Source organism: Pipistrellus hanaki (assembly GCF_964339955.1).
Source record: "Pipistrellus hanaki genome assembly, chromosome: 9".
NCBI classification, from domain to species: Eukaryota; Metazoa; Chordata; class Mammalia; order Chiroptera; family Vespertilionidae; genus Pipistrellus; species Pipistrellus hanaki.
In genome coordinates, this window is record NC_140511.1 from 79216779 (window position 1) to 79231376 (window position 14598).

Below are 14598 nucleotides of genomic sequence, written 5' to 3' on the forward strand. Positions count from 1 at the left end.
TGCCCCCTCACCCCTTACTTCGTATGCAGCACTCAGAGGGTTGCACTAGCCTCCAGACCTATTTTCCATGGCAGATATCTTCATTATAGACATCACAAATACAATGATCACATGATATTGTGATTGGTTTACCTATCTGTCTAACTCACTAGACTATAAATGACTCGGGATTAAGGATGTTTCTCCTTTAGCCACTTCTAATTGCTGTTGATCTCTCTTCCGCATAATGGAGCTGCGAGCTGAGTCATCGCTGGGTTTTTTCCGGCCGGATCTGGCTCTCTGCAGAGGAGGAGCTGAAGGCTTTGTGCAGTCATTGTTCCGGAGATCAGCTCTGGAAGGTGGGTGGCAGGAGGGGGCTGGCAACTCCAAATTCCTAGTCTTCAGAAAACAAGCACGCTGTTTCTTTGCGACACCCATTGCCCTTCTAGAACAGTCTCTGGTAATGCAGGATTAGGAAAAAAAATCAAGGATGAGATTGAAATCAAACAAGAGGCCTGAAGGGGATCCAGGTGTGGCTGGCCTCCGGACCCCAGAGCCAAATACAGAGGCCCCAGAAGCTTCTCTCTGAGGAAGCCTGGCTGAAAAGGGAAGGATTCGGCCATTCTCTGGAGGTGGCTGGCCTTGGTGTGAGTCTGGGGATTAGGCAGAGCCCCCATTCTAAATCCAGCACCTTAGACCGCTCGGCCACGCTACCTGCGTGCTCATTCTAAATTACTGCTGCTTCAGTCCTTTTCGGTGCTCCTTGAAGGCAAAACCAGGATCTAAAATCCCCCACGTTCTCCTCCCATTGCTTTGTTCACCGCATTTTGTAGAATTAGCATAATCACTTCTGTCATCTAATCTCATTCTACAGCGAGGAAAATTGCTGAGAAGTTATTTGGGTTAGTGCCCAAGGTCACCTTGATGTTCCTCCCTGAGTGATTGGACCAAGGACCTCCTATTTTTAGTCTGGGCTTTTTGAGGGTGGGGGAAGGGAACATGAGACAATCAGCTAAAATGGATTTGCCCTCTAAATTTGTATCTTTAGGCTCAAAGGAAGACTAGATTTTTAGACTGAGGAGGATAATAAAGTACCAGTGGAGAGGGCAGCAGCTATCAACCAGACATTCCAAAGTTAATTGGAACATGGATGCAGGCAAGGGGAAAAGTGCCTTGAAAAAATGCAATTTAGTTAAAGATCTTAAATCGAAGAGTTGAGAGAAGGCACATATTAATCTCATCAAAGAACATGGTGATTTTACCATCTTGTTTAAATCAATATATAAAGGAGAGGAGGTAGGAATCGGAATATTGTAGAGACTGTTTTGTGAAGCAAAAGCCAGGAGAGATGAAGGCAAGCAATGTTTGGGCCTGAACAGTAAGAACAGGAGTTAGTGTCCATATCATCTCTAAAATATTTTTCATTTACCAATCAGAAAAGAAAAATTAGAATTTTCTCTCTGGCCTTGGCAAGCCATCTCTCAGCTGAGCTGCTTTCAGATTCTCTCTTTCCTCAAACCCAAGGAGAATTAATCAAATAATATACAACCATTTTCACAATATGAGAAAAATGCTATAATCTGTAACGGGAATGACTAGTTTAGGGACATTCTGTACATTATTTTAAGCACTTTATTGCTCTTAACATTCACCTCATGGGCTCCAAAGTGGGACAAAGACCATAGATAACAGGGGCCCGGAGGCCGACAAGTCCTGGGAGACGGTGAGCAGGGGGCTGGGAGCTGAGGGGGGAGGCACCATTAAGTCTAAATTCTGGGATTCAAGAATAGGTTCTGGTACTAATGAGCTGCGTCTGATTTTAGGCAAATCACACACAACCCAGACTCCCCAACCCCCATTTGTAAAAGGAGGTGACTCAGTGTTCCTTCTTTCAGTGCTAAACTTCTGTAAAAATTTTCCAGTCTCAGAGCAGACATCAAGACGTGTCTGAAGGGAACCATCTGCATCTCAGTAACATTCCACTCTGGATGGAAGCGGGGAGGAGAGAGGAGGGGAAGATGAAACCAGGTCCCTCAGGAGCTGCTGACATGAGCCCTGATTCACTGGGGGTGCGGGAGGGGAGGGGTCTGCAGGAGGCAGCACCCTCACTTGCTAGAGACCCCAGGCCAGCTCCCCAGCCCTTTCACAACCACTGCCACTTACAGGAGCCAAAGGGGTTTTAGAAAGAGCGTTGATTTTATACAGTTCCTGTCTTTATTTAGTTGCCATTCTAACCTATATCGGGTCACTAACCTCCATCTTCCCCTCTTGGAATTTACTGCCTAAAGACGTGCCATTTTAGATATTAAATGAATGGATGAGTGACAAAGGAAGAAAAAGCAGGCCCAGGCTGAAAACGGAAAGGGGGACCGGGAGGAGGGGCGGCCAGGAAGCCCGCGCCCCGCTCCCCTCCCCCACAGCCCTCCCAGGCCGAGCACGAGCCCTGGGGGCGGGGCGCGCCTGCGCAGTGGCGCGCTGCGCCAACCGCCGGCTCCGCGAGGCTGCTCGAACCTGCTGGAACCGGCTGGAACCGGTGACGCCCGCCCGGAAGCCAACACCTCACAAAGGCAGGCGGCGGCTCACCGCCCGCGTATCCCTGCGCCGGGCCGGCGTGGGTGGGGGCCGGCCGCGCCCCTCCCCCGCCTCGCCCGCCGCCCAGGCCTTCCCGCCCGCGGGGGACGGAGCTGAGGGGGCTTCCACAATCTGAGGAAAATGAAGTCCTTTAGCCCCCGCCCCGGCCGCCTCACCGGGTTTTGCCCTCCCTGTGCGGCCACTGTGGCCGCGTGGACGCCTGTGAGGGGAGCCCGGTGCCACTGTCCCCGCTCCCTCAGGCCTCGCTGGGAGGCCCGGGGTTGCCAGGGCCCTGTCCGGAGCCGGGCTCAGTGGGGAGACCCCGGGGGCGAGGGGGGTAAAAAGAAAACCCAGCTGCAGGGAGGCAGGCCTGTTAGAAGCTTCCTTCCAGCTCGAAGTCAGTGTTTTAAGAACGCAGCCAGGCCGGAAGCGACAGGCTGTGAGACGAGCCCCGAAAAGCGCCTCCTCAGCAGCGCCGCCCGGCATGGCCGCCAAGGTCGCCGCGTCTTCAGGGGCGACCCTCGCTCTTCGGGCGGCTTCGGGGCGCTGACACGCAGTGTGACGGCGGGTTTGGGTTTTGAGAGAAAAGCCTGGGACACAGGGAGGTTCCCTTTGGGGGACTGCTAGCGCAGGCTTGGTTCAGCGGGCAGCCAGAGCCGGGGCCCAGCCGGCGGGCGGGCGCACAGCGGGAAGCCGCACGGCGCCTCCGCGGGCGGGAGCTCTGAGGTGGCCGCCGACCCTTTGCCGGGACAGCAGTCTTGTCAGACATCTTCTCTTAGTGGGATTGTTAAACAGATAATCCAGATTTCTCAAATAAAAGGGCGATCAGAACGTGGTATAACCCCAGAACCAACTCACAGGACGTGGGCAGTTTGGGGGGAAACCTCAGCACTTCGCCAAAATGGCTGCTGTCTCTGTTACGTAATGAAAACCCGTATTAGCCTGCCTTCAGAGAGGCACTAACTAGTACCCACTGAACTTCGAGGAGAGGTACTTTCAAAGCTGCTAAAAAATTCCCAAGCGATGGCTCTGAGGTTTGGTGAGCTGCTTGATGGTGGACTTAAAAGTGATTTCCATTGTTTTTGCCCAAATGTTCAGCTCAAATCTACTTGCTAATGAGTCTTAAATATCTCTGGGTACATGGTTTGCGATTATTTTTCATAAACGGTTAGGAAAAAACTAGAAAAGCTTGTAAGCCAGATTCTATTTTTAACTTTTCCTAGGGACTACTTTTGCTTCCTCACAAAGGCTGCGGAGGGTTACTGAGTGCCAACAGCGTGAGTTGTCCCTCGCCCATAAATACGCCTCTCCCGGCTCTGCGGCAGGCATTCAGGCAGCGAGCGCAGAGGTGACTGCTGAGGCTGAGGCGCTACTTGAGGAAACCAGATAAGTCTTTTCTATTAAAAAGAGATAGAAAAATATATTTAGGAAATGTAAATAGCGAAGGTGCTTACTGAGATATTTCTTAGCATTAATATTTTAACCTTTATAACAAAGATCTTATTTAAGGGAAAAGATAATGAAGACTTGCCTAAAAAGTAGTTTCAGAAAGGAAGAGAGAAGAAAAATATTTCCAGAACATGAAACTTCTTTACGAAGTAAAAATAATTTTCAAGAAAATGGCTGATAGGATTGCAAAGCCTAAACTCAAAGCCTTAAATGGAAGGGCAAACTAAAAATACCATTAAACCGTAGGTGACAAAATTGTCATTTAAAGAAAATTGGAGATGGTTAAACTATATATTAAATGCCGTATTTAAAAGAGAAAATTGAAGGTGACTTAAGAGAGACCTTCAAATTCATGACGCAGGAAAGATTGTCCTGTGAAGCCGAATTGCTCTTACGGCATTATTAGCGCAAGATGGGGCAATTGTTAATTTAGAAGTCAGATAAAATTTTGGAGAAAGATTAGAAATTTGAAATGGAAAACTTGGAAGACAGAAGTGTACAGGAAGGTGAAGAAAAAAAGGCTTAGAGAAGACAGGAAAATAGAAGATAAAACGTATTTTAGACGACAGAAAAACTAAGTCCAAAAGGTAGAAAGCAGAAGAGAAAGTATTGAGACAAACTAACCAAAGCAACTAAGGGCACAGATACAAATGTAGAAAACCAGAAGATAGAAAATGAAGATACAGATTTAATAGAAAATAGAAAATGAGAAGATAAAGCTTTTTGGCAGAAAAATGGAAGATACAAGTTTAGAAAAATAGAAGATTAGAAAATTAGAAGATAAAGTTTAGTAGAAAAACAAGATAGAAAATGAGACAGATTAAGTAGAAAATAGAAGATAGAAAATGAAGATACAAGTTTAGAAAAATAGAAGATAGAAAATGAGAAGATAAAAGTTTAGTAGAAAAACAGAAGATAGAAAATGAGATTAAGTAGAAAAATAGAAGATAGAAAATGAAGATACAAGTTTAGAAAAATAGAAGATAGAAAATGAGAAGATAAAAGTTTAGTAGAAAAACAAGATAGAAAATGAGATTAAGTAGAAAAATAGAAGATAGAAAATGAAGATACAAGTTTAGAAAAATAGAAGATAGAAAATGAGAAGATAAAAGTTGAGTAGAAAAACAAGATAGAAAATGAGATTAAGTAGAAAAATAGAAGATAGAAAATGAAGATACAAGTTTAGAAAAATAGAAGATAGAAAATGAGAAGATAAAAGTTAAGTAGAAAAACAAGATAGAAAATGAGAAGTGAAAAATAGAAGATAGAAAATGAGAAGATATAAGTTAGAAAAGTAGAAGATAAAAGACGAGAAGATAGAAATTTAGAAAACTAGAAGATAGAAGGTTGTCAAGAAAAATATTTCAGCTAAAAGATAGTACAGGAAAAAAGGAGGAAATTAAATTTTTAATAATTTAATAAGAATTATAAAAGCCCATGAGTTTAATTTCTGGTGGTGCAGAAAGTTAGCTTTGAGAAGACGACGTTGTTTAAATTGCTGTAGAACAGGACAAATTTAGAAGAATACCCGGAAGCTAGCAGGGAAATAGGCTAAAAAAATATTCTAAAGGACTGAAGTGATTTTAAAACTAAGGATAGGAAGCCTTGAAAACTTGAAAGGCTTAAATACATTAGCTTAGTTCTCTCCGGAAAATTTAAAGGACTTTCATAACTGAAGTAATTCGAGATCAAGAATAATCAACTTAACGCTTTGGTTTGGACTGAGCTCAGAGGATAAACCCGAGGACTAGCGTTACTTGTCAGCTGACCAGGTGCCCCCGAAGTGGATTCAGTGGAGCTAGGAAGACAGGAGCGGCAGACAGGAGCCCAGGAGCGGGGTGAAGCTAGGACTGAGCCGCCAGCGGCGTTCGAAGATAGGCCAGGACCGGGAGCCAGTGCCTGGAGGAGCTAGCGCGGAGGAGGAGCGCTGGAGGCGCAGCTAGGAGAGGCTCCGGGGAAGGAGCAGCAGCCAGTGCGGTGTTGACGCCGGCGTGCGGCTTGGCGACCACGCGGAGGCGGCGAGCAGGCGTGTGCAGAGGAGGCTGGAGGCTGGAGGCTAGATAGCGGAGCCTAGAGCAGCGGGCGGCCCAGTGCGAGGCCGCGTGCGGGCGGCCAGTGGTGGTCAAGTCCGGGAGGTCGGCCGCGTCCTGGTGTTGGTAACGAGTCTGGTAACCTTTACTTCCTAATGGTGATGGGGGAGTTGTACTAAGCGGCGAGGGCTTATGGAATGTAGGCCGATTTCCGGGTGTTGTAGGTTTCTCTTTTTCAGGCTTATTTTCTCATGCATCTTGTCTGAAGCTTTTGAGGGCAGACTTCCAAGGCCCGGAGGAATGGTAGATGGCAAGTTTTATGGTTTTTGTCTTTTAACCAATTTGAGAATTGAGACAAAATTGAGACAAAATTAAGGCAAGGTTTGTAAGCGGCTTTTTAAATTTATTTTTTTAGTGGCTTGGGGTAATGAAACATTTGAGTTTTGTGAATGTCAAGTTTGGGCGTGTATGGGGGGAAAGTTTTTGTGTGTGTGTGGGGGGGCAAAATGTCTTGAGTTCTTTTCCCTTAGGTCTGTCTAGAATCGCAAAGGCAAATGACTCAAGGTAACAGAAAAAAGAAAATCCAGAATCAGGATAATCAGAACACCACAGGTTTACAGTTTCTAGAAATTAGCACGAGCAGTTCTCACTTTGAGGTCTGTGGAGGAGCGTGCATTGGAAAAGTGGCTGGTAGTTCTTTTTTTCCACCCCATAATCAGATTTTTAAAGTATGTAATCCTTAAAACTTTATTTGAAGTATTTCGGGGTGTGCTTCATAGGGGAAGGGGTGGGGGGAGCAAAATGTTTTTTTCTAAGATTTTCCACAGATGCTCTAGTGCTATTGACAAACTGGGGTAGAGAAGGATTGGGCCGATATGCTGTTGGCAACACCGCCTTTAGGGATTGGAGCTTCTTCTCTTGGAAGAGTATTCCCAGTTGAAGCTGAAGGTGCAGCACAGTGCAGCTCTGGTTCACTCAGTCATCTCAGGAGAACTTCAGAAGATCTTGACTAGGCCAAATGTTGAAGTTAAGTTTTCAAATAATGTGACTTAAAGTAACCTTTTATTAAAAGGGGAGGGGCAAATTTTGACAATTAACCTTTGTCAGTAGCTTGTAATGGTGGGTGTTGGGAGGGTGGGGTTTAGGTAATTGTTTAGTTTATGATTTCAGATAAACTCAAGCCAGAGAACTTAAGTACTTAGGATGAAAAAAAACTAAGAAATCTCAACATCCATGTTGGCAAGTAACTCCCAATCTTCAAGTTTTTGTTTCCCCTCAATTTTTGAATTGAGCAGCTGGGAAGTTTCATGAAGATCCATTGGATTCAAAATGTAGGGCCTGGGAAGGAAAGTGTTGGATGGGGTTGGTCTAGCCCACTGGGCTGACAAAGATAATGTCTTGGGAATTTTTTGAACACTTAAGTTTGGATATGGTAGTGTGTTGGTTCTCTTTTGGAATTTTTTTCAGGTGGTTTAATAAAAGTTAATGCTATAGGAGCTTCAGAGCAGAGGAAGTGGCTTAATGATCCTGAAGGGATTTCTTCTGATGGTAGCTTTTGTGTTATCAAGTAAGACCCTATTTTTAATTGTACATAAGCAAGTGTGTTTCTTTAGTGTAGGAAAATATTTTTCCTTTGACTGCAAAACAAGATGTTAAGGTATGCTTTAAAATTATTGTCAATTGTATATTTTTTATGTTTGCATCCTAAGTATTTGTAAATCATAACTGCTAAAAGTAAGGGTGGGCTTTGTTGATGAGGGAGGGGAAACCTTTTTTTTCTGTAGACTTTTTTCAGATAACATCTTCTGAGTCATAACCAGCCTGGCAATAATGATGGCCTAGATGGAGAGGGAACAACTCCTTGGTGAATGATAAGTAAAAGCAGAAAAGATTATATTTCATACCTTCATTGGGGAAAAGGCATAACCCTGAGATCCTAACTACTGATGAAAGCATTGTCTGCACATGCCAAAAAAGCAAATGAAAGCTACCAATTTAAAGTTAATGGAATCTACCATTTTAAAGTTACGGCTTATCAAGCTTATACTCTCAAAAAAATGAATCGAGAAATTAAATAATGAATTGAGAAATACAATGAAGATCATATGTCCATCTCAAAATACTGCTTTTACAAAAGCAGAATAGAAATGAAATGAAATGAAAATGATAATACTACATAAATCCCGGAATAAAGGAAGCGGAAATAATTCAGAGGAGTTGGGATCAAGTGGATTCAGAGGAGAGGAGGCTGTGCTGTTTGCCAATCTTTCGTTTGCCTCAGACAGGTTCTCTTCGTTATCTGAAGAGTTGCTTCATTCCATCTGGGAGCAGGAAACAGCAGGCAGCTGTTACAGATAAGTGTAACTTGCATCTGCAGTACTGCATGTCAGGCTGAGTGCTTATGTCTATCAGCTGTGGCGGGCTTACGCCCCTCCTGGTCCTGTCCCCGAGGACTCCAGGGAGGTGAGGAATCCCCATCAGCCTGGTTAAGGTTAGACAGGACTTTACCTGTGGGCTTCCATGATGGGATAGAACCTCACTCAGGCAAGTTAATTCTTCAAGCCGCTCCAGGTCAGTACTTACTAAAATTGAATTTTTTGTTTAGCACTGAATAATTGAAAAACCCTATGAAAGGATAGGATAAGATGCGCTGTTAATCTTGCTTAAAATTTAAAAGTTGTGTTGTATGTTGTGCAGAAAACCATTAAATCGTTCAAAATAAAACATTTTTAATAGATAATGTATGCTTTTAGGAAGCAGCTGTCTCCTTATTTAAATAAAGTACTGTTTGTTTTGTGGTTAGTGTTGGGCAATCTTGGGGGGATTCTTCTCATCTTTCAGAGACTTTGCGAACACTTTATGGACAAGATCAGGAATTGAGCAGAAGAAGGACTTGTAACTCTTAAGGCAGGAAACACAAATTTTATTCTTCATAAATTGATGAGCATTTAATAAGGCACATGGCAATAGAGGGCCTCTAAATAAGGAGTTAAATACCTCTTAGGACAGGTGGGAGATAATCAGAAAACCAGGTAACTGCACCTACACTGTTTTCAGACAGTCCAGGGGCCTATAAACTTAGAGCAATAAAGTACTGTTCCCAAAGTTTGCATGTTAACTTCATTGCTTCTGTCCATCTCACCCGGTGTTAGCTGATGTTCACATATTGGCCTCTATGGAGACACGAGTGGGGCATGTGGGTTTTTTAAGACTTTTCCTTTGCAGAGGCTTCATTTCATCCCTCATGAAGCTGGTCAGGACTTTGACTTGCATCTAGCGCTTGGCTCTGCCTTCTGTCCTAGTGTGTGACCTTGCAGTGAGTTCCTCCGCACACTCAAGTACATCCCCTCTGGATCTTCAGGGAGGGGGGGGGGGGGCTTACTTGTCAGCTTTTTTTTTTACAGACTACACAGAATGCGGTTGTCTTGACCTCAGGTCTGTCTGTTCTGTTGGCAAGTAACGCAGTACTGTTCTGACCGCTGCTATTAGAATGCGTTGTGAGACGACTGGAGTATGATTAAAGTTGTGTTTGCCCGATGCTTGGAGTAGTGATTGTTGAAGGAAAACCCAGCTGAGTGATACAGGCTGTGTGTTGAGGACATTTCTGCAGCTTTAAGTATTCATGTTTGTGATTGAAGCCGAGTACCTTTTGCTGTGCTTTAGGTAAAATGCTTTTTGTTCTTTCCTGGCAGGGGGGTGGGGGGGCACTGAAGCCTTTAGTCTTTTCCAGATGCAACTTAAACTCTGACAAGACATAACCCCCAAACAAGCAAGTCTTCAAGAAATGTACCTGGCAAGTGGAAATGTTCATACAGTTCAGTGGTCTCAGTGCATTGCTTGTGTGGGTTTCTCTCTCCCCTCCCCTGGTCTTAATTCTTACACACAGGAACATGCAAAACAGCAGACGTATGCGAAGGGCCAGAGAAGCCAGCCCCAGTAAGGAAAAATAGCTTATTTACTTTAAACAAACAAATATTCCGTGTTCTGTGTGGGGATTGGGAGCCGTAGTTCTTTCAGATTGCCCTCTTCAGACTAGGAGCTCCAGTGCGCTCACCAGTGGACAAAATGAGGACACCAGGTGACCGAGCCTTTTCTGTTTCATACCGAGTCAGTGGGGAAGAACGTAGTGTGGAGTAGACTTCAGCTTCATGCTGGAGCAAACGGGGGGGCGGAGGGGTGAGGTGGGCGCTAAGCCTTTTTCTTTGAGGTTTTTCAGGTCTACCTCACTAAGGCACCGAAGGCTTAACGTAGGACAACCCGGAGCCTTCCTGTGGCAAGAGACAACAAAGCGCTATTGTACTCAGGTCAAAGGGTGTCGGCCTCATAACCCCATCCTCTCAAAGGAGGACTTGCCTTAACACTTGGCACCATGCAGGGGTCCTCTCCTGGGGAGTGAAGCCCAAAGGAATGCCTGCGAACCGCACAAACCCCGGGCTTGTCCTAACATTGAATCGGCTGCTTTCACAGCAGCTCTTAAAGCCTAAACAAGCTTCAAGTGATGCTTGAAGGGGCTGGAAAGGGGTGAAGCGGGCAGCCCCTCTTCCAGAAGCCGGTTAAAAAGCAAGGTCTCCCCACAGTGACTGCTCTGCCACATCGCCACTCCCTGCCTGTGGCCTAGCGCAGACCCTCCACCCTCACCGACGCTGCCAGGAGCTCGGATCCTTGGCATGGTCCATACCTTCTCAAGGTAACAGTGGTGCTGAGGTCTTGGTGGGTTGCACTACTAGAAAGACCATTAATTTGCCTGCAAATGGTTGTTACTAAAACCACACTGAGCTCTAAAAATGTTTTAAATATTCACTATTACCAGTGACTTAGACTGACTTAAAGCAGTAAATGCAGAATAACATTTAAAAACTGGAATGTCGGGTGGGAAGTTGTAACTGAAGATAGGCTTTAGCGGTTGAGTGGGTGGGATTGCACAATTCTCTGCTAAGACTTTTGCAGGTGAACATACAGATTTGGCCAAGCTAGCACCTTAGCTGAAGCAGACTCTCCAGTGCTCTTCACTAGGGCTTGCAAAGGTTTTTCTTTTCCTGAGAAAACAACCTTTTGTTTTCTCAGGTTTTGCTTTTTCGCCTTTTCCTAGCTTAAAAAAAAAAAAGCAAAAGATGCTGGTGGTTGGCACTCCTGGTTTCCAGGACAGGGTTCGAGTCCCTGTGGCGTCTTTGCTTGAATAGCTCTGCCTTAAGGCTCCCCCTCCCTTTCCTCCTTTCCTCTCTTCAGGGGCCAGCTGAAGTGACAGAATCCTGAGTTAGTTTGTATTTACAATGTAACTGCCTTGTTTTTTTATTTTCAGGTGTTTTCCATGCATCTTGTGTTGAAGCCTTACGATTAACTTAAAATGATTTTTTAATTTTTAGTGAGGGAGAGAGATGGAGCCCACAACCAGGGCATGTGCCCCTAATGGGGAATCGAACCAGCAACCTTTTGGTGCCTGGGATGACCGATATACAACCAACTGAACACCTATTGCAGCTAAAATATAAATAAAAATTTAAAGGATCTTCACTGGTGTGATTCTTCTGTCCCTGAGTAGAAGGGAGAAGTGGGTGTTGGGTGGGGTCCCACCTTGTTCCTGCTTAACTTACGGTCCGATGACAGACATTCCTGTGGGACAGCACATCCTCACGCAGGGGAGGGACCCAGTGACATCCAGAAGCCAATAGGACCCTGCAGCAGCCTGTTGCTGTCAGTTGGCTGTGAGCTGGTGGGGTGGAAACCAAGAGGCGGCCGGTAAAGAGCATCTGATGTTACCCCCTAAGTGACCCACATGGTTCCACTGTGGCCACTAACTACCCGAGGCCTCTGCTTCTAATCGGCCTATTCAGTGGTTGGGGAGGCCCAGTCGAGTAAAGCCAGCCAGGCCTCAGGAGATGGGGACCCAGGACCAAAGATGCTGCCCCCTGCACAGGGGTCCCGTGACCCAGTGGAGGGGCCTCGGGAAATGGCTGGATTCACCCTAGTCAGTTTCCAACACTGCTGTTCCTTGGGCGCAGGATGTCCCACAGAGCAGCGGCCATGCCGGCCAATGCCCAGCACACTCAGCCTGTGCGGCCCGGGCGGGGCTGGCTGTTGAAGTGACCCGGAAGGGGCAGAGGAGGGAGAGGCCGCATTGGACACCATGGTCTCCCTTGGAGTCGGCATCTTGGGGCCTGTGTGGAGAAAGGTCTTCATGTTTGTCCAGAGCGGGAAGGCTCCCTGAGGCACAGACTGACCAGCAGGGAAGTGAGAGGCGGAGACTAGCGAGGGGCCTCACAGCGGCTGGGGCTGGAGATGGAAAGGCACAGAGACCAGGAGGAACGAAGCCACCTCCGCCCTCTGAGCGCTCAGAATGGAGGAGGCCAGTGTAACATTTTCCTGAAAGTTCTGTCCAAGTCAAGAGTATAGGTCTTGCCGAAACCGGTTTGGCTCAATGGATAGAGCGTCGGCTTGGGGACTGAAGGGTCCTGGGTTCGATTCCGGTCAAGGGCATGTACCTTGGTTGCGGGCATATCCCAGTAGGGGGTGTGCAAGAGGCAGCTGATCGATGACTCTCATCGATGTTTCTAACTCTCTATCCCTCTTCCTTCCTCTCTGTACAAAATCAATAAAATATATTAAAAAAAAAAAAAAAAAAAAAAGTATAGGTCTTGCCGAAACCGGTTTGGCTCAGTGGTAGAGTGTCGGCCTGCGGACTGAAAGGTCCCAGGTTCGATTCCGGTCAAGGGCATGTACATTGGTTGCAGGCACATTTCGGTAGGGGGTGTGCAGGAGGCAGCTGGTCTATGTTCTCTCTCATCGACGTTTCTAGCTCTCTCCCTCTCTGTAAAAAATCAATAAAATAATAATAATAAAAAAGAGTATAGGTCTTGACACCCCCCCACCCCAAGCATGTATGTCTTCTGTACATGTTTCCTTGTGTCTCCATCCTGGCAATCCCAGAAGTGCAGGAGGGGTAAACAAACCTGGATCCAGGTGGTAGCTCCCCCATATCCCAGCCTCCCTGAGGTTCCCCTCAAGCCCTCCAGGCCCCGGGCTAGTTGGTATGGACGTGGACAGCAGATTTTCAAAATGATGAGAGAGAATCATTGATCAGTTGCTTCCTGCATACCTCACACTGGGGATCAAGCCCGATCCGGGCATGTGCTCTTGACTGGAATCAGACCATTCAGTCTGCAGGAAGATGCTCTATCTACTGAGCAAACTGGCTAGATTTCTGGCTTCAGTAAAGGATTGAGACCAGGAGAGTGAAAGGGTGGTGGAGGGGAGAGGAGGCTTCTGACAGGTTGTTGACAGGTTGTGGGTAGAAATTGAAATGTGGGAGTGTCTTCCTGGGAAGGGTTGATTTGGAAGCCCAGGATATTTAGGAGACATGGGTGAGAGCTTGGCTCCTGGCTCTGACAAGTTGGCAAACTTGAAATGTCACCTGCCCTCTCCAGGCCTGAGTTTTTGGGGGTAATGGCCGGCCTTCCCTGCTCAGGTAAGAAAGAGGAGCCACAAACCCAGATTGATGGAACTGGACAAAAGTTGTCTTTTGCCGCCATCTAGTGTGCAAACGGAGTACTGCAACTGTCATTGGACTACTTTGTAACGTTCAACAAATATATATTTTTTAAATATATTTTATTGATTTTTTACAGAGAGGAAGGGAGAGGGGGAGAGATGTAGAAACAGTGATGAGCTTCCTCCTGCACACCCCCCAGTGGAGATGTGCCCGCAACCAAGGCACATGCCCTTAACCGGAATTGAACCTGGGATCCTTCAGTCTGCAGGCTGACGCTCTATCCGTTGAGCCAAACTGGTCAGGGCAAACATTTTTTTTTTAATTTTTTATTTCCTGGCAAGCGTAGCTTAGTGGCTGGGCATTGAACTATGAACCAGGAGGCCACGGTTCCATTCCCGGCTAGGGCACATGCCCAGGTTGCAGGCTCAGTCCCCAGTAGGGGCCATTCCAGAGAAATGATGGTTCTCATCATTGATGTTTCTCTCTCTCCCCTCTCTTCCTCTCTGAAATCAATAAAAATATTTTTATTGATTTCAAAGAGAGGAAGGGAGAGGGGGAGGAACAGAAACAATGAGAAATAATCATTGATCAGGTGCTTCCTGCATGCCCCCTACTGGGCATAGAGCTTGAAGCCTGAACGGGAATCAAACCGTGACCTCCTGTTTCATGGGTTGAAGCTCAACCACTGAACCACAGGGGCTGGGCTCAACATTTTTATTGCTGAGTAATATTCCATTGCGCGAATATTATAATTTGAGTTATTTCCAGTTTTTGGCAATTATAAATAAAGCTGCTGTAAAACTGGTGTACAAGTGTGTGCAAGCATATGCTTTCCATTTTCTTGGAATGTTGTAGGTATATGTGTCCCGACCAGCGGGAGATCAACGTGGGGGCGAGGAGGCACCTAGAAGGGAATGATAGAGGACAGGAGACTCGAAGAAATAGAGGCAAGACAGAGTTCTGATCAAGCCTCGAATTTTATTGTTGAAGCTGCAATATGTGTATATATATACGGGCTGTAGGGGGAGGTTGCCGCGGGGACATTCCAAGGCGGGGCAAACTACGGGAGGGAGGATCAGGGAG

At 46.1% G+C, this 14598-nt stretch overlaps 2 long non-coding RNA genes across 2 annotated transcripts; one reads left to right on the forward strand and one right to left on the reverse strand.

The window, feature by feature from the left end:
- Nucleotides 1-70: 70 nt before the first annotated feature.
- On the forward strand, nucleotides 71-5029 carry LOC311627340. Its single transcript, XR_014795887.1, has 2 exons — nucleotides 71-338; nucleotides 3774-5029. It is a non-coding gene; the product is annotated as an uncharacterized lncRNA (long non-coding RNA).
- A 1402-nt stretch (nucleotides 5030-6431) lies between these two features.
- Nucleotides 6432-13883, reverse strand: LOC311627343. Its single transcript, XR_014795891.1, has 2 exons — nucleotides 12747-13883; nucleotides 6432-12508 (listed from the first exon to the last, which is right to left on the reverse strand). It is a non-coding gene; the product is annotated as an uncharacterized lncRNA (long non-coding RNA).
- Nucleotides 13884-14598: the final 715 nt, after the last annotated feature.